Genomic DNA, 19,430 nt, shown 5'->3' on the forward strand with positions numbered 1-19,430 from the left:
TCTTTTAGAAGAAATGCTGGGTCAGTACTGGGGGACTGAGTTAAGAGGATATTTGAGCCATAACTGGACAGGATATCATTTTTAGTTCAAGTGATATTAGAGCCTCGTTGACTTTGGGTTTACCCTTGAGGTCCCAGGTTCTAACGCCTGCCCTGTGAATGTTAAGCACTGCGCACAAGGGTAGCATGGTGGGTCAGTACTGGGAGACCGAGTTAAGAGGATGTTTGAGCCCTAGCTGGATAAGATATCATTTTCAGTTCAAGCTCCTTACCATACATATAACATACTCATGTTATGCCTCTTCTCTTTCCATAGGTGCTCTCTAGCTGTGCCATTTTGTATCATTATACATATGATAATGGGACCGTCGCATCTAATATCATAACAAAGACATTTTTGATACACAGGATTCTCTAACGAGGACCAAAAGGAGAGTAGGTGGGTTCATGTGTGGCAAGGAAAGGATTCTGTGATATTGGGGCAGAGAAAGGACTGTAGAAAGCAGGTGCTTCTGTTGGCCTGTGAAGATCTGCTTCAACCTGAGCCAATTGTTTCTTTAGTCTCCTGATTTCAGTTTACTTTTGGGTAAATTCCATACCAAATCTCCTTTGTTGTATCAAGGACTTAATATCTTTGTCAAGCTGCGTGATCTTTTCCTATAATTCCTTGTACATATTTTGAGCAAACGCAGTGAAAGAATCCACTTTCTGATCAATGTGCTGAGTTTTTGTAAGAACTTGATCAATTTTAGAATCAATACGCTGCAGGGTTTTGTTTTGAACTGCTGCGTTTTTCGTTTGCCAGTTTAGAACTTCTTTAGCTTGGGGTCATCTAAGAAACTGGCCAAACACTACAGAGCTTCTTGCAAATCTCCTCAAATTCTCAGAGAAGATTATCCTGATAATAGTCCATGGATAGGCATCCATGAAGAGACTACTTTTATGTTTTAAAAATATTCTAAAAAAGTGGGTCAACTTAGAATCTAAACTTACAAATTGATTTGATGAATTAGGCCAAACACCTTCTAATGAAAAGGAGGTCCACGATAATCATTTTGAGTAGTTTGATTGTATGAATCATCTGCATTGTTAATCTATTTTATTTTCTTTTGTCTTCTACTGTTTCTTAATGTCCTTAGTCTTAATCATGTCAGAGTTTTTTTTATTTTAATTTCATTATAGAGTAAATTTTGACAATCATCCTTGAATTTATATAGTTATAATATTATAGTATTTCAATTTAAAAATATAATATAAAACTCCTTCAATTTTTAAATTTTACACAGTAAAATTTCTCTAACCTCCAATCACCGATTTTCCAATTAGACGTTGACCTGGACAACTCCACCGTAACCCTTAATTATTATTTCTCTTTCCTCTTTCAAGTCATGTCTAAGTTGAATCCTTATACTCTCTATAGAGAAAATAATTTTTTATGTGTATAGAGAATAATTTTATACTTTGCATAAGAAATGAAAGAAAAATATTGATTAAGTGCTACGCTAAATCTATTCACGTCAGCGTCTAACTGGAAAATTAGTAATTGAAAGTTAGAGAGATTTTACTGTGCAAAATTTGAAAGTTGAAAGGATTATATATTATATTTTAAAGTTAAAGGACAATAATATTACAACCATATAAGTTCAGGGATAATTGTTAAAATTTCACATTTTATTTTATATATATTGGTTTTAACAGTATGTTTACTATGTAGATGATATTTTATTTTTCTATTTATTTCTCTTTATCAGATTACGAGTGCCTAATGCAATATTTCATGTCAATTTTTTAATTATTTGTTTCATATAATTAATCATAATTTTTTTTAATTTTAAATTATTTAATCATAATATTCATTCTTTTATTCATATAAATTTCTCTAAGCTATTTAAATATTTTTTACAATCATATTTTTAATTATTGTTGATGAGTTGTTTACGACTATCACTAATTGTTATTTCCTTTAATTTAAGAAATTCATTATACATTATCATTAAAGGCTATCAAATTATTTGATCATAATAATGTATGCTTTAAATTGAAAATAAAAAAATAAAATAAAATATTAAATTATTATAATGGATATATTTTCTATTTTTTGTGATGATTATATTAAGACCCTATTCACTAATATTATTTGTTCAGCAACCGTTAACTAACAGTTAGTTAGTGGTAAGCTACTTGTATAATGATTTAAAACAGAAGTATTTAATAAAAATGATTGTTGAATTAGTTGTTAAATATAAAAATACTTGAATTATCTTGTTTGCTCTAGTCAAAACACTATTTCAATTTCTAAAAGTTAAGAAGAGTTATTTTATAAATTATTATTTTAACCTCTGAATATTAATATAAACATTTTGTTATCAAATAATTATTTAAATAAAATTAAAATATTAAATTTTATTTTAAAAGTCGTTGCCAAACACTGTCTAAAACTTATTTAATATATGTAAAACTTTGAAAATGCACGTTCTGCCAAAGAAGTGGTAGACGATAAAACTTTAAAACTTGTCTGCCTAACTAAAATATGGCAGCAGGCGCTACAGTAGGTGCAAGACAAATTTATAGCGTGGGTTATAACCAAAGTTGAAGGTAAGGTTCACTTCTAAGAGAATAACCCGTCGACATCATGAAAAAAGCCTATTATTATGGTGGTCGATCATGCCTAAGTTCAGAAGCCAACTAAGCCGAAAAATGTAACAAAAGACATAGATGTTTGGTCTTTAACAGTAAGACGAACCCCGAAGAAGACAATGTTTGGAATGCTGTTTCTCACTTCCAAGTCACACACTAATTTAAATAGCCCACGACACAACACTAGTTGCTAACAAACTCTAGGGTTTTTGATGTTGAGGTAGTGAGCAAAGAAGAAACAAACTTATGCCCCACAATCATCAATGGGCAAATCTTTTCTCTGAAATGGTTTCTTTTAGTTTTTTCATCTTCATATAGGTACCTAAGCTCTGGTCTCTATATGAATGTGATGGGATTCTTTTAGATGTATGGATATTATGGGGGCAGTGTTTCTTGCTAATACAGTAAGATGATCATTTTGCCTCCCACCGGATCTTCCAAATTAAAGGGTAAAGAAATTTAGGGCCGTTTGTGTATCGAAATGCCATCTTGTATGTATCATAAAGATGCTCGGTTGAAACAATAAGCTTTAGTAGTATTGTACTGGGTCGGCTGTAAAGTCTCGTACATATTTGAGTTTTCGGTCGGAGTCAAATGTACCAAATACTCGACTGAACTGGGATCAAAATCCTTCCAAAACAAAAAGGTACTTTTGGATGGCTTTAAGTCTGCGATCAAAATCCTTACTAATAGTGCTGTATATGAAATTGACCCTTCCATGTCAATTTGATAGGGTAGATTCCTTTCTTTACATGTCCACATTTCCTATGTTTAAAGCTCACTCAGCTTCTCTGATAATGCAAGGCTTATATCTGGTCTATTGGCGAGGTTAAAAAAGCATGCATATGGCGAAGTGCAGAGCTTTGCACGCATGGCCTCCCTGATGATCACCAAAATATAAAAATCAGTTATTGATAGAGATTTAGAAATTTTAATTTAAATACCCATTTTTGTGCTTTTAGCTAAAAGTTTGAAATTTAGGGCGAGTGATTCTATAATAGTTTTTATGAAACCATTAAATCCAATAACAATACCTCCATTTGAAAAAAGAAAAAAAGAAAGAAAGAAAAAAAGGAGAAGCAGCAGCAAATCCACCACACTAGGAGTTCCTATTGTTCTTTAACATCTTTGGCACAAATTAATTTTTGGCTCTTTACAACTGAGGAAAAGTAATGGGAATTCTCCTATTAATTTAACGATGTGAAAAGAAGAACGTATTTCTGCATATAAAATTTCAGGCTGTAATGTTGCGCTTTTTTAAATGCAGAGCCTTCTAACAGGTCCAGCTATAACACATTTGGAACTAGTGTCGTCAGCTTGTGTCCCTCATCTAGATTTCTACGCTCCACGCAGCAAATTAAAGTAAATCCAACAGGAAGAGTTACTATCTTCATCGGAATATCAGATTTATTTTGGTTGCAGAAACAATCTGCAAAATAGATGTTGACTGGTTTCTTTAGTCTTCATTTTTTCACTTTAAATACTCCAAAGTTCCTAGACACTAGAATTATCTCTGAACTTTGTTTTGTTCAATCTTTTTCCCCCTCTCTCTTTTCTTCTTTCTCATTATGTTTCTGGTTCACCAATTTCTCCTGTTCCAAACCACATGGCATAAACGTGGAGGACAATGTGTCAACCAAATTGGTGCAGGTTCTGGGGGCTGGTTTATTTTGGTGCTGAGCGTGGCATAGATGCCACTGGTAAGTACAATGGAGAATATGATTTCCAACTTGAAAGGATGAATAAGAATTATACATAATGAGGGATTGAGAGATAAGTTTATTGGTTCATCGGGAAAATTTTAGAAGGAAAAGGGTGTTAATATTGTATCTTAATCTTAGGGACCTGACTCAATCCATTCTATACTCGAGTATCTTACTCTAACTCAAATATTGTGCAGGATGAGAATAGGAATAAAGTCTCATTCTAAATCTTCAAAACCATCTCGGTAATGTATTATTATTTTATTAAAAAAGTTAATTTATTTTTATGTACATAAATACTTAAATATTATAATTTTAATAAAAAAATATATGTATATTATTAAAATTATGTTTAAAATTTATATTCCTAGTTTATAATTATATTTTAATAAATAATTTATATTATATAATGATAAATTAAAATAAAAAAATAAAAAGGAAAATCTCCGTGAAAAATCTATCCTATCCTACTATTTATTGGAGAATTTTTTTTATCTCTATTCTTTACAGATAAAGATAGGGAGACGAATCCCTACCCCCGACCAACCCACTTGTTATCATTCCTACTTAACCTTTGCATTTCAGATAAACACTTGAATAATGTGCAACTTATTTTAAATATAAATTGCTTCTTTTTCAAATAAATCTTTATGTCGTCAAAAAAAATTTTTTCTTTATATTTTTTTCATGAAAAGCTTCATTTTGATTTCAACTCTACATAAAATCTTGAATTTAAATGGTTATTGTTGCATGGACAACTTTCTTCATAACAGCTTCATCTTTAGTCAAATTATTCTAAATTATGACTATGAAAGTGTATAATTCACAAAAATATAAAATAAAGAAATAAACATAACAGAAGTTTACCCTCTAATTAAAGTTACTTTCATTGGTATGCCATTTTCTTTTATAAATTAAACTATATAAAATACATCATAAGCTCAAAAATTATCTTTCAAACTCATCATCCCAATTGCACTCAAAAGGTACATGCTTGACTTGCACATAATACTCATGATAAACATATTAGTTTGTCCCTCTCATTTTTCTATGGACATAACTAATATATTTACTATTTTAACGTTAAAAATATGTCAAAATTAGTATTTTTACTGTATAAGAAATAGTTCCTTAATGATGGGTGGGAATCCTTTCCTCGTAAACTCTATATAATTTCTTTACACATGATTGAACATCAAATAACCTTAACTACAATATTTCTACTTATAGTGTTATTCTTTTAATTTCAATTCAATGAATTCCTTTCAATTAAGAATAATACTAAAATATAAGTCCTAAATTATAAAAGAAATAATTCTCCATTAAATCAATAAATATATATATTTTTTGATAAGCTAAAATCTATTATAATAACACCAGAAAAAACTTAGCATAATGCTTCTAACTACACACGGGTTAACAGACCATCCCAGTACACCCATTTTAGGAAACACCATGCTGAGTGAAAAACATCAAAAAATATTTTTTCCAATCAAATTAAGAAAAAACCTTCTCCACATCTTATGAGAATTTGAAATCATACTTTAACATATTTATTTCATACTTTATATGTTAGAAATACTTTTACAAATATAAATCTGTAGAAATACTTTTACAAATATAAATCTGTGGGTTATTACATTACATGATTATTATTGTATATTCCAATCCTTTAAACTTGTATAGCTCGCCAATTATGTTTGCACGGACTAATGCTAACAACTTGGCTTCTTTTTTTAGTTGTTATTAAAATTTGAATCCAAGATTTAAAAATTTTAAAAACGACTCTACTATTATTGAGTTAAACTCATTAATACTTAGTGTCTGAGTGGCATTGTAATTGCAAGGCCAAATTACCTTTTTAGGGAAAAGAATCATTTTAAATGATGTTGAAATTAATAATTTAAAAAAAACTTATTTTATTATTTTAGTGTTCTTATAATCAAAACTTATTAAATTTAATTTTAAATTATTTTTAATACTAGTTAATATATTTTTAAAAAAATTACTTATCTCAACAATAGTTTCAATAATAATGTAAAACAGACCTTAGCTAATTGTTTTGATATCTATTTATGCCATTATTTTTTTAGTATGGAGGAGAGAATCAGTGAGATTTGAAGCTTGGCATCCACTTCTAGTAAGTTCTACCTTTATCACTAGTTTAGTATTAAGTTCTTATCTATAAAAAATCAGTATGGATAGACAAGAATGTTCCATTTGAATTTCATTTAATATGATAAATATTTCAATTTGATTGATCTAATAAAAGGAACTATTAAACATTAAAGTTGAATTAATTACCCCACAATGTCAAGCACCTTAAAACTTATTAGCCTAAACATTCGATTATTTTTTTTTGAATGCATTAATTAAATTTATTATTCACCCTAGAATATCCAATTTTAATGTGAATATTCTAATATACTTATATTTAATATGATATTCAAATTTAAAACAAACGGAATTGAAATTTTTTATTTACAAAATTTTGAAAAGAAAATATTTTATTCTTTTAGTTTTCATTTTTAACCTCAAAGGTTACAAATTTGAGACCAATATTAGATGTTAATTTATTTTTAATATGAGCTTCTATAAGTAATTAAATTGCTTTAAACATTAAAATGATTAGTTATTTTAATATTGTAATTTAACCATTTATATTTTATCACTTTATTTTATAAACGTTTTATGTGGGATAAATATTTTCAACGGTAATTAAATAATTAAATATGTATGTGTATGTATATGTGTGTATATATATAGTTTTATGTGTGTATATATATAGTTTTATTAATTTATCAATATTTAAGAAAAGAAATTATAAATTCGTAATTTATATAAATTATGAATAGTTTTATTAATGCAAATACTTTGTTGAGGTACGAATATTGGCACATTGGAAGATATTTAGTTTGAAAATTAAATTATTTAACTATATTAAGTGAGATTGATATGTTTACATTTTGTAGATGAATAATACATCATTTGGATTGGATTAATAAAAAAAATTAAGAAAAATTTTGGATAAAAAATTATATAAAAAAAAAATCTTCTAAGACCTAGAAATTACTTGATGTATGCAGTGAAGTAATATATTACACATTTTTTTTCAAGAAAAAAAATTAGGTTTATTTATTAATATTCAAATGGATTTAATTGGATTATTAAAGGAGAGTGTATCATGGCATTTAATTGTTTTTACTAAAAAAAAAATAATCCATATAAGAAAAAAAATATAAATATTTTGTATTTTTTGTGAAAAAAAATATAAATATTATTTTTTTTTTCATAAAAAATACAAATATTATTAAGATTTAAACCCATAATTTTTTACAAATGATTTCAACATTAATAAGTTAAAGTAAATTGATTAATATATTATTCGTTTTAGTAGACAAAACATGGCGATTATTACTAGGGTACACTTAATGGCACGGTTCCCTCAGCAGCTATAATCGACGGCAAAAACAGCTGGGGCCGGCAAATGCACACTGAAACCAAAGCTTTGGGGCGTAAAGTTTGAGGGGATGATAGTATATATAAAACTTCGCAACTCTTTCTGCATTTTCTCTTTCTCTGATCGCTCGATCCCCCTAGAGAAGCCAGAAACTAGATTGATCGGAGATCAAGAGGTCGTCTTAATATTCCGGCATGAACCCAGAAGCTCCATATCGGTATCAGCGGCGGGGAGCCCTACATGCGCAGCGGCAGCAGGAACTTATCTTGGCAGCTATCATGTGCCTGTTGATGGGCAGGGAAATGCGACACCAGATGAGAATACAACGGCAGTGAGTATATATATATTGAAATATATATCAACAATTTGTATCCTCATAACAAACAACTAAAAAGAAAAACAATTATTAGTTAATTTGATTTTCCTTGGTCCTTGCCAATCAAAAATTACAAGAGATCAGACAACATCGAACGCATATATATATGGACCCATAAAAGGTTTAAAACCCATGACTATATAGATCAACAAAACGAAAAAAATTTTAGAATATTGTTGTCATACAATTTTATTATATTTATATAAATTAATTTATCAAAATTTACTCATTATACATATATATACAACAGTTGCTTATTGCATTAAGCTATGCATAATTAAGCCATAAAAGTGAAAGATCTAAAACTCATCACCAATTTATTTTATTGTTGTTTTTTTATTTATTAACCTGTGATACCATACTTCTAATTTTGAATATTAAACTATAAAATTTAATTTAATATCTGAACCCCATTAATGGGTCTTCCTTATGCAAATTTTCACGTACAAATCACAAATCGGTATTCACTACCCAATTTTTTTTTCCCATGAGCAAGAGAAATTTATTTGCTATGTTTTCTTTTCGATGTTTTAATTCAAGACGTAATTTAAGTTATCATGAAGGCTTTATATTTAACTATATTAATTTCTTTCGTAATGCTATTAATTTGTTTGTTAAAAAAAGCTATTAATTTGTCCTATGTTTTTCTCATATATAAAAATATCAATTTCCTTTTCCTTTTTCAATTATTTCAAATTGTAATTTACTTTTTCTAAGGATAGTTAATTTATTAGTTTCTTAATATACACCTATTTAATGTTCATTAAAAATAAAAAATTAATTAGTTTCAAGAATAATTTAATAATATAAGTCATTTAATTTTAAGAGAATAATAGGATTCGTTTCATATTAATGAAAAAAATATTTTAAAAAATTAAGTTAAATTTATTGATTTAACTATATTTATTATAGTTTCTTAATTTACGTGATGAAGATGTAAGTAGGTTTACCTTTACGGAAGAGAAAATACTTTGTACTGGTTATTTTTAATTTTTACACTAATTAGACCACAAAATTTCTTTTTTGTTGTGAATTTCTATGTTACAATACAAATTATTTATTTTGAACCTGCTTTAACAATCGAATTTAATATAATTCACGCAATTAACTATGTACTATCAAAATCGTAGCACCAAATTTTGAAAAAAAATGTGTAACTTAATCTAAACGTGTACATTAATTTTTGACAGAGGAAATGATCAACAAGTCACGTTATTTCTCATTGCAACACTAGCTTACTCCGTGCAAGTAAAGTACCAGTCTTCAGAAGTGTCACCCTTCGAGATACACAAGATCACCATACCCACGTTGATGGTTGATCTGGTTATCTATGGCATAGCGTGGGCGAACGAAGTTAATCTTCAAGCACCTAACGACGCTATTTACTACACTGTTGCTTGCAAAATCCGTCTCCTAGCAAGCACCCTTGCTGTGGTTTTACTTGTGTTGATCCTGGTGCCTATCTTAGGATGGCTGCTTTTAGGTTTATGGTTCATTTTGTTTCTACGTGTATCAAGCACCTCTTACCAAGAAACATACCGATTGCTTCTTGAAGCCTACGATGAATTGAAGAGGCTCAGTGGAAATGCATTTAACGGGCTGAAAAGGGTAATTGGAATTTCATTTGATGGATTGAAGAGGCTGATTGGAGATGCATTTCTTAGATTGAAAAGGGTATGCATAGCGGCATTGGACAAGTTCAAGAGGCCAATTGAAGAAGCTCAATTGCCTGTGTAAGTCTATTTAAGTTGTGTTAGCTTGGACATGTTGTGTGTGTGTGTGTGTGTATATATATATAGTGTTTCGTATGATGCAGATTGATAACAAAACCTGCTTCTAATATTTCTCAAATATATTGTGAATTGTACGTTCAGGCATGGATCGGACAATTTCAGGAATGGCTAAGTGCAGTTATGCGTGGAGAAAGATTCCTACTATTATAGAGCAGACCTGTGTTATTACTGTATAATTTAAGGCTTATTTTGTTAAGCAAGTAGCAGTTAGAGAGGAGAAATTACTAGATATATCTGTACTAATAATGTTTCTTCACTCACATAAATGTGTGATTCATCTCCTATAGTTCATAGGAGGACCCTCATGTATATGAATGCAGGAAACACTAAATTATTGTATTCCAGATATACCTAATTATTAATAATGATTGTAATATATTGTAATTAAAAGATAATTACAGTCTCTCATATTCTCAAAGAAGGGAACTTTGTTGTTGATAGTCCTGCAAAGCAAGGTTTACTTCATAATGAGAATCTGTAGTCTCTGTTGTTGATGAATTATATGTTTATTATATAAAAATAAAAATATAATATTTGGTGGGTGATTTGTAAACTTCATTTATAATTTTTCAGAGATGTCAACAGTATACCCTAATCTTGAATCGGGAATCTCCTCTTATCCAAACTTGTTTTCTATATAAAAAAAAAAAAAAACTTATTTTATATGGTGTTTAAAAAATAGTTTAATTATTTAAAATTTTATAGTTTAAATATGGTAAATTTAATTTAAAATAAATTTTTAATAAAATTCAAATAATATATTTAAGTAAATATTTTTTTCCACATCAACTCCAACAAACACAATAAAAATGTAATATATGTATAGACAATATGAGAGATGCTCTCTAATATTCTTATCTGGGTTTAGCATAAATTCTATTATTTTTCAATATATATATATATATATATATAATCATAGATTAATTGACTAACCACCTTGCGGAGTACATCCTCTTAAACGGCGCCAAAGATTTTAATTTTACGGCTCTATTTGTTTTCGGGAAATTCTTGAATTTTTTTTTTAAATTTTTATCTTTTAAAGTATTAAAAAATTAGTTAATAGAAAATATTTTTGTAATAAAGAAAAACTTATGTCATTTAAAAAAAATACACCATATCTTCTCTTTTAAAGAGAAAATTATTTTTTTATTTTCTAAACTTTAATAATTTTATTAAAATAATATATATATATATATATATATATATATATTATTTTCACAAAATAAATGGAGTCTACATTTATATATATATATATATATATATATATATATATATATTTTCCAATTGGTAAAACCTTTTATTTGAAATTAGAAGTATATGAATATATATCCACATCAGGATTAATGGTCTTCTTTGGTTTTTCTTGTTTTGGAAGAAAAAAATTAAAGAAATGATTTCTTAAGAAGAGCATTATGTGCATTGATATAATCGACAAGAACACACACATTTATAGATTATTATTTTTAATCTTGTTGCAGTTTCAATAGGTTTTATTTTGATTTTAACGCTAGATGGGTAAATCTACAATGCTTATATATCAAAGAAATTCAGACATTTGTTTAACTTTTCATAGAAAGATTAGTCATAAATCCCTCAACTTCATCAATCATTTGAACTTGATATTTTCAATTAAATTTCACACTTTAAGCGTTAAGCTAATATTACAAAAGCTAATGATCTTTAATTAATTAAAATCACAACCCTTTTAATGAAGAAAACTGTTAAAATTTGTAATTTTCTTTATTGTGAGGCGAATACTCATCAGTGAATGACTATTTTAATGACATTTATAAATATTTTTTATCTAATTTTAATTGAAACTTGAATTTTAAAGTTTTATAACTTTAAAAATAACTCTAACATCAGAGAATTAAAGACTAATTAGTCCTATAAAAAAAATATACACAACTGGATTCTTGCTGTCTGTCTATTTGTGAAAATTTGAGATCTTTAACAGTCGGCTCTCGTCAGTTGAAAACAAAGAATATGATAAAAGAAATAAAACTAAAGCCTAGGTGTTGCTGCAAAAGAAAGCAGATCATAGCAAAAAGACAGTAACCAAGAGACAAAAAAATTGCAGATAGTAGATGTATAACACTTATATATAAATAGCTATAGTTATCATCCATCATTAATTACATCAAGTAAACTAATAATTAAGGAAAGGTTGAGCAAAGAAAGAAAGCAGCAAGAATTCATAATAATCACTGCGCACATCTTCCTTCTGAAAGGTTTGTTCAATTAATTCTATTTTCTTTCACTTGGTTTTGGCTAAAAATTAGCCTTGCAAATTAAATTTTTAGACCCTCCATTTTCCCTTTATTAGCTTGCTTAAACACTTCTTCAAATTCAATAGGAAAACATTTTCTTTCTTGAGATTCTTTAATTTTTCTCATTCCATTTTCTTTTGTAAGCTTCATATGATAGCCAGTCAGCTCTACTTTAAAGTTCAGTGCTTCCAATATTTTAAGATTCTTCTTATAATAACAACAAATTAAAAGCCTTTTTTTTAAATAATTCATAAATTTTTTAAGAAGAAAGGAATTTGTCAGCATTTAAATTATTGGTCTCATGTTCATTGAGATAAACAAATGAATTTAATCACTAGATTTATTAGTTCATTGGCTAAAATAAATCTTATGATAAGGGATTAGTAAATACATTTAGTACACTTAATTTAATGCGGAGATTCAACTAATAATAAGTTTTGATTCAATAATACTACAGTTGTGGAAAAAACTTACCTAGATTAGCTCGTTTATAATGGATCTAATACTCAAATACATGAGACTCACCTATTTTACATGTAAGTCCCACCATACACATGCATTGTGTTTTAAATCTATTATGAACCTGATATAGACAATACTTAGAAATGTATTAACAAAAAAAAAATTATAATATTAAGTTAAATTAATAAATTGATCTAACATTGCATTGAGTATATTATTGTATAAATTTGATTAAGTGTGACAATATCTTTATAGGACAATTTAAGGATTAAACTTTGAAATTCAACCGAAGATCAATTTCAGATTTCAATATTGGTGGGATTAAGAGGAGAAAAATAATCTTAAAAGCCTTATTTCATCTTTGGTTTTTCACATCTTTTTTATTGCATTTATTTCAAGCATAATTTTCAAAAAAAAAAAAAAAAAAAAGCATTTGAATAAGAGACAGAGAACACAGACAAACTAGGTTATATTGAAATCTTGGATTTTATGGAGCTTTTCTTGTCGAATACCTCAATACAGGACATTTAGTTTGTCAGATAGCTTAATGGAAGACAACTGATCAGTTTGTCGATACCTCAATAAAAAACAAATACTCCATCTTGTTTTGGTCTCAAATTAAAAGACAATAATGAATAAGAGTAGATGAACTTTCGTTTCGTAAAGAACAAGTATAATTAATTTCATTTTTGTTTGTGTTGGCAAGGCGAATGGATCAACAAGGAATTTTCTTTGTGATCACAATGCTTACTTCCTTGATGCAAGTGAAGTACCCATCTGAAGAAGTGTCTGCATTTGACAAACACAAGGCCATTATACCCATCATGATGGTTTCTCTAATCATCTATGGACTATCATGGATCAATGAAGTTAAACTCAGAGCAGATGGCTCAAATTACCAGGCAATCGTGGGCAATATCCGTCTATTATCCAGCTTCCTTGTGATAGTATTATTAATGTTGATGCTTGTGCCTAATTTTGGATGGGTGCTTTTGGCCTCATGGGCTGCTCTGTTTATCTGGGTAGCATGGAAGTCATACCAGGAGATGTACATGTTGCTACTTAGGGATATGGCACGCCGCAGGGTGGAGGAACCAAATCAACTGCCTGTGTAAATCTCTTTGGAACTATATTGAACTAAACACAAATATTTTGCAAAATAACTTAACTGAAAGAAAAGTAGAGAGAACTCTTTTATTTGAAAAGACTTTATATAATTAAGTATTGATGTATGATTGATTACTTTTAGGGCCATAAGGGAATTAGCACACAACTCTGTTGTGGATGATGACAAGGGTTTAGAAGTTTCAACTCATCCTTAACCATGGTAAGATCTCTCTCCCTTCCTCTGCAATTTCATTATGATACTATCCTTCTTCAATTTATTTTGGATTTTATGTCCAAATTAACTAGTTAAAGTCTATGAATATAGCCCAGCCTAGCTCAATTTTATAGCTGAATACATATTACTCACCTAATAAAGTTAGGTTTGAGTTCTTACTCTCTCAATCTCTCTACTATAAAAAAGTCTATGAGTATATATTTTCTTGAAAGATATTGTAAGAATTTTAACTCAATGATCAAATGTTCAGAACATGTAAACTTTAAATTTATACCTATTTTTTACCTGCCAAGAATAGAACAAAAAACAACGTTCATCTTTTCTTGGCACCTTCAACATTATATTATGATTATGAATTTAAATATAATTTTTGATGGAAGCCCTCATTTTTTGTAGGCCGTTCAGTCCAAGGCCAACAGCTCAAAAGACATTGATCACAGTTCTTGCTGGCGCTGCTGGACTCAATATAAATCATTGTTTTCTTGTTGCTTCAAATTTTGATAATTTTGTCTTTTAATTTTTCCTTTTAGTGTTGTTTGTGAAAAATAAGTTGGATAGGCCGCTGGTTTTGGAGTTGAAAGAGAATAAAGCCAAGCTTGAGTCCGCTGGAGCTTGTCTCAGTCTCCGGCTCAAGTTCAAGCTTATACGAGTTCTACACTTGTAATTTGAATAATAAGTTTTCACTTTATCTTCAATTACCGATGCCATTTGTAATGGTTCGGAAGTTCCCAACTCCTATTCTTGACAGTTGGCAAGGCCGTCACAAACTGTCTCTTGCCCTATGGAGCTAACCAGTGTGAATCTGTACAGGTATGTGCCAGAAACCTCGAAGATGTTTAATATATGGGCTTATGCGAGCTTGCCAGATAGGGAGAAGCTGACCTGGGGGCTCTGGCCAAGGGGGACCTAGGTACCGCACGGGGCTAGAACTCCCGCCTCGTGACAATATGGTATCAGAGCAAGGCTCCAGGCGATCCGAATCACGACAAGCGCCCCAACGGGTGGGGGAGAATATCAGGCCTCAATGGGACAGAGGTAGACATGGGTTTCTCAATCCCACGTCGGACAAGAAAGGGGTCGATCCAAGGGACAAGTGCGGTCTGTCATGCAGCTTGTATGTGTCTGGCGAGTAACATAATGAATCTTGGCAAGGCATTTTAGAGGACATCTGCATGCGAAAGTGGGTGAGTGCATTGGCAAACTGGTGGCCAACATGCTGCTCAAGTGTTTGCGTTGGGCGAACGCAACAAATGGTGTGTGGACTCCTAAGTGTGAGGGAGTGTGACCAAGTTGCGCAGGGAAGCGACGCAAATGCACGCAAAGGAGGGCATTTGCGGGATTGGGTGGGGGAGAATGTAATAGTTCGGAAGTTCCCCACTCCTATTCTTGGCAGTTGGCAAGGACGTCACAAGCTGTCTCTTGCCCTATGGAGCTAACCAGTATGAATCTGTACAGGTACGTGCCAGAAACCTCGAAGATGCTTAATATATGGGCTTATACGAGCTTGCTAGATAGGGAGAGGCTGACCTGGGGGCCCTGGCTAAGGGGGACCAAGGTGCCGCACGGAGCTAGAACTCCCGTCCCATTACACATTTCATAGATGACTAAAGTAACCAGAATTATCTGCATTATGACAACATGTGTCTGAAATGGATTTTTCACTAAGATGAGGGAACAATTACCTACATTAAGACACCATGTGTCTGAAATGGATTTTTCACTAAGATGATGGAAATCAGCATCTGAAGGAAAGAGGTCATCTCATTTCATTTGCTACCCTGCTATCACCCAAACCAAAAAGATATAGTTGGGTTATTATGTCAATCTAGTAAAACAAAAAGCAGAGCAAGAACTTAAAGCAACAAAGGTTATTATTTTAAAAAAACTTTTTTGTGTTAGTCAGGTTAGTTTCAGGAAAGGTGCACGAGATTAATTTTACAGATAAATTGATTGGTTTTTGTTTCTTAAAGGTAAACTATATTTACTCTTTGAAATATCATAAAACTTACTATTTAATTTTTGTATTTTTAAAATTAAATAATTTAATTTACGAAATTTGATAAAACTTACAATTTAGTCATCGCCGTTAAAATTTTAATTAAATTATTATTAATTTTAACAAAAATGATCAAAATGCCTTTAATTCCATTTTTTATCTAAAAATAATTTAGTCACTAAAATTTTATTTAATTGATAATTTAGTAATTGAAATTTGGTTAAACCTACACACTAATCCCTAGAGTTTTAAAATTAAGTGATTTAGTAATTGACATTTAATAAACTTACAAGTTAGTCCATACTGTTAGAATTATAGTAAATTTCCCATTAAATTTAGCAAAAATACTAAAATATTTTTAATTTTATTTTTAGTTTGAAAATAATTTAGTCATTAAATTTTTATTTTAATAACAATTTGTCCATATTCATAATTTTTTCTTTTTAACATACAAAATGAAATATAATATATGAAAATATTGTAAATTAATAAATATATTTATATATTATTAAAATAATATAAATAAAATTTTACAAAATTATGAAGGCTTATTTATAAATAGTTATAATATTTAAGGATCAATTTATAAAATATATGGAAAATTTTTTAATTAACCAAACGTTTTAAAAAAACTTAAATTAATTAATTTATATTTTAATTGTTAGAGATATAGGGAGCTTAAAGCATCTGAAAGAATACTTCTTAATGGGTTTTATGAAATAACACACTAACATCAAATCTAATTCAAAATTTTAAGATAATAAGTATATACGTTCTTTCCACTTATATGCATCCTACTCATTCCATCCTTTTTCGATATGAGAATTTTACACTTATATATTCTCAATATTAATAATTTAAATTTAATTTTTTTTAATTTATTGAAATTCACATTTTAAAAATATAAAGATTAAATTATTAATAAAATAAAATCTTATGATTAAATTATGAAGAAAATAAAATTTTAGAAATTATATTATTTTTAATTTTTCTTTATAAAAATCAAAACTAAGACATCACTTTTGAGATATGTTCATATCTCTTGCCTGGACCGAGAAAGAAAGAGAGAAAGAAAGAAGGAAGAAAAAATTGACAGAAATGTGAGGCAGATGGTGCTACGCTGAGAAAGAAAAAAAATTGACAGAAATGAGTGTCTTGACGTTGTTCAACCCCATTATTTTTCTTCAAAATATTCTCTTTTCTTTTCCACTCGTTATTTTTCTTAAAAAATTAGTCTTTTTTTTCTACTCATTATTTTTCTTTCCCTTTAAAAAAATTCCCCTAGGGTGCCCAGTGTGGTCCAATTAAAAGAAGAAGAACACAGGAAGTCGATTGTCTGGGTTACGCAATGGAATGATGGAGGTCTCACCCAAATAAAATGGGAAGAAAAATATTAGTATTGGCATGTATTGGTATGAGCCCAAAAGTAAAATGTCTATAGAAAGGAAGACAGAGATGACACAAAACCTTTCTGTCCTTGCATATTTATAACAACATATTGCCGCCTTAAAATAAAGAAAACAAGGGAAAGTGATTTTACTTATGCATTGCGAAGGAGATGCTGAAACTGAACTATGAGGTTGTGAATTCTGTGATAGGGATGAACTACTCAACTACAAAAAGATGATTTGCTAAACAAAAAGATTAATCAAAATTAGGAAATGTAACAAAAAAAACTGCATTACTCTTGATTCCTAGGGGACTTGTAGGGATAGCATTATTAATTTTGATTACATACAAAAACGTTGTAGTAGATTTTCATGTGTAAGCAATTATTAAACGCCCTTGAAAGCAATACAAAATCATAATCAATTACAGCTTATTCAGGCAATTGATTTGGTGGCTCGGTCCTGCTGTCTTGCCTCCTCAATCTGTGGGTTACATCTTTAGCTAGCTTCTTCAAGTGTTGGAATGCTTCCTGAAGCAATTTATACAAGTCTTGATACGAATCCCATGCTACCCGTATAAACGCACAGACCCATAGGCTCAGAAGTAACCTACCAAAGTTGGGCATAAGGATCCACACGAGTTGCACGATAGCAAGAAAGCCTCTCAGAAGTCGGCAATTGCCAAAATTATTTTGTATTTTTGAATCACAATTTTCAGTTTATCCTCAACTGTCGATGCTATTATATAGATGACTAGAGTAACCAAAATCACCTGCATTATGATAATCTGTGTCTCAGGTGAATCCTTCACAGAGATGAGGGATACCTGCATCTGAAGGAAAGAGGTCATCTCTTTCGCTACCCTGTTATAACCCAAGAAAAAAAAAAAAACTCATTTATATATTTCCTTAATCAATGAAAAAAAAAAAGAAAAAAAAAAAAAAATATATATATATATATATAGAAAGGAAAACAGGGGATAACAGAGACTACACAGAACAAAATGGGGGAGAGAGATGTTGCATACATTTGGCTTGCGAAGGAGATGCTGAAGCTGAACTTATGTGGTTATGAAGTCTGTGATAAGGATGGACTACTCAACTACAAAAAGATCATCTGCATAACAAAAAGATTAATCGAAATGAGGAAATGTAACAACAAAAGCGAAACAGGTGACGTGATAACGAAATGAAAGAGTGGAAATGGGGTGAACCAGAATCTGACTGCCTGCAAAACAGAAACACTTGGTTTTGAACAGGAGATTTAGAAGTTTGCATGGAGATTTTGGAACTAGAGAGAACATTTTACTTGGTTGAGATTTTGGACGTAATCGAGCAAAAGAAAGGAGCTACTTGATCACAAACCCCAGAGAGGTAGATGGAGACGTTTTGGACTCATTTGACTCTTTATTCCGCAAACTCACACTGACATTCTAATAGAATAATTGGTTTTTGAGGATTCTCTTGGTGTTAGAATAATTGGTAGATTTCAATGCTGGGAAAAAAATTATATTGGCACTTTTTATTTTTATATTTCGCTCGCCAGTGTGGTGTGGAATATATATAAATGACTCCAAACAAATTATGAATGCCAATGTGTACGGATTATATGAGTTCTTTATTAAAATTGTCAATTTTTAATAGCAATTTAGTTTTATCAGTGTCTCGTGTGTGTATTTCTTTATTTTTGATAAATTTTTTTTTCAAAAATTTGAAATTATGACATCTATAACACAAGTAATTTTTATTTATCTTAAAAGTATTTAAAAAAAAAACTATAATTTAATTTTTAATATTTTAATAATTATATAAATTAGTTACTGTCGTTCAAATCTCAATTAAGTTATTGTTAATTTTAATAAAAATAATTAAAATATCCTTAACTTTATTTTAAAATAGAAAATAATTTAATTTATTAGATTTTATTTTATTAACAATTTATTCATAAAGTTTGGTTAAACCAATAACTTAGCTTCTATAATTTTAAATCTTCAAGGACTAAATT

This window comes from Hevea brasiliensis, chromosome 8 (assembly GCF_030052815.1).
Source record: "Hevea brasiliensis isolate MT/VB/25A 57/8 chromosome 8, ASM3005281v1, whole genome shotgun sequence".
Lineage (NCBI taxonomy): Eukaryota > Viridiplantae > Streptophyta > Magnoliopsida > Malpighiales > Euphorbiaceae > Hevea > Hevea brasiliensis.